Source organism: Protopterus annectens, chromosome 10.part0, assembly GCF_019279795.1.
Source record: "Protopterus annectens isolate FY-2018-M chromosome 10.part0, PAN1.0, whole genome shotgun sequence".
NCBI classification, from domain to species: Eukaryota; Metazoa; Chordata; order Ceratodontiformes; family Protopteridae; genus Protopterus; species Protopterus annectens.
Window position 1 is genome coordinate 1,783,887,730 of NC_056744.1, and position 2,267 is coordinate 1,783,889,996.

Below are 2,267 nucleotides of genomic sequence, written 5' to 3' on the forward strand. Positions count from 1 at the left end.
TTATGAGAGCTCTTAGTTTTTTACTTATAATGATCAAAGGTGTCTTACCTTTCAAGGATTTTGCTCTATCTTGTAGTAGCTTCCTCCTTTTGTTGTAGAGCTTGTTTATGGCTGGGGTCCACCCAGACTGGACGCTTGCCTTTGGTACAGAGAGTCTTAGTTTTGTTTGGGATTGCCTGATCCATGCAGTCCTGTAGGTGCTGGTAGAAGGCATTTGTAGAAAGTGATTCAGCGGTTTGAGTAATGTTTACCACTGGCTCAGGGGCCTTAAAGGAGACCACACTAGTTTTTAGAAGTGTGAAATCGGCTTTTGAGAAGTTTTCACTGTGGTCTTTTTTGTTTCAGGTGGGGGCGGGATGAGGACCTCCAGCCAGATTAGTTTATGATCTGATCTCACCAGTGAGGGGTATACTTCCGGTGTTGAACATTTTGATCCCATGTTCGTGATGATGAGATCAAGTATGTTTTCTCCTCTTGTGGGGATGGTGACTAGTTGTTCCATGGCATTTGAGTTTATGAACTCCAGGAATCTTTGGGTTAGAGTGTTCGGGCTTGAGTAGTGTTCCCAGTCTATATTAGGGTAGTTAAAGTCACCTAGTATGATGGTGTTTGGAGATACATTTATCCCCTCCAATGTTTAATATACTTCTAGTGTTTGAGTAAAAGATTTGTTTTTTTGGTTTGGGGGGGGGGCAGACGTGTATAGGTTAGTGGGAGTATAATTATCAGTGGAGTTGTGCTGAGTGGGACCTGGATTGGGATGAATATCTCCTGCAACTAGAACATTAGGGTAGTAGTGGCAGTTATACTTGTAAAAGTTAAAGATAAAATACTGTTTTATTTTTATGGTAAGTGGTGTAGGTGGGGGGGATTTTGATTTTAGGAAAAGGAGTTTCAGTAGAAGAGATAGAAGTGAAAATAGTAAATGAATGATGAGATGAGGTATCCCTAGTATGAGGTATTGTATGAAACTTTGAGAACAGGAGATAACTGGATATTAAGTGAGGTGAGAGCGTGAAGGATGAGTAATGGGGGTAATAGAGAAAGGCATAATGGGTAAGAGTATTGAGTGCTAGATTACTGAAATTGGTGATCGGGGAGTAAGTAATAGGTTTATTTTGCTGTTAGCTATGTGTGAGTGTGTTTCTTAGGTGATGTTTAAGTAGGGGAGTAGGAGTAATGTGGGTAGTGGAAGGAGAAGTAATAGTTTGCTAGTGTAGTGTGGGAGAGGGGAGGGGTTAGTTCTGGTTTGTGTGGAGAACAGGAAGGGGAAGTAAGGTGCAGAGTGGGTGTTAATGGTTAGGTATAAATGAAATGATATGGGGGTGGGTGGAAATAGGGTTGGGAGGAGAGCGAAGGGAGCGCAATCTTAGCGGGGCTACACCTGAGATGCGAGAATAGATGTGAGAAAGCTCAAAAAACAATCAGTAGCTGTTTGTCTATTAGCAAATGTAATATATATGTAGAATATATGCAGGACCTTACAGAACAAAAGTAATATCTTTATTGCCTACAATGTGCTGTTTAGCCGATTCAGAAACCTTGTGCTGTGTATTTGTACTTATGTTAACTTTAGTGTGTTTGGCTTAGCTGGGGGCAGGAACAACTACTAAAAGGGTGTATGACTTATATTAAGGAGTTATGTAATCAAAGATTACAAGAAATGCTAGCTTGTGAATGGGGGAGGGGGGCAGCTGCCATTCCTGGCCTACAGTTAACAAAATACACTTTGCACTTAATACAGGGATAAGCCCAAACTGTTGTGGAATTCAGGTGCACCTACAATGCTTTTTTAGTCCACACAAGATACACAGATTTCCAATCAAGGGCATATTTTTGCCAACAGACCTAGTTGGGAAGGTATGTATCCTCCTGTGTTACAGCGTTCGTTGTTGGTTTCATGCTTCACAAGATATGAGGGTGACAGAGGTGGTCGACATGTTCGTGGCCATAGATATTCATGGTGCTTACCACCTCCCAAATTTCTTTTTTCTGTGATGAAGAGAACATGCGGGTCCATCATTGAGGCAGAGGTCAGCAATACTTCTGTCTTTGCAAAGGTGATAACTGTTTTGCAGGACTTGCCTAATGAACTACAAGAGTACATATCCTGTCTGTGTGACTTCCTGGACATGCTCGCTTGCCTGCTCATACAATTTGGCCATCCTTTGCTCACAGATATGTGTAGGGCCTGCCTCCCATAGCTGTCCCACTTCTAGCTCTTGTGTTGCAGTGGCCATCACTATGGACTAGGCTCTTGATGTGGG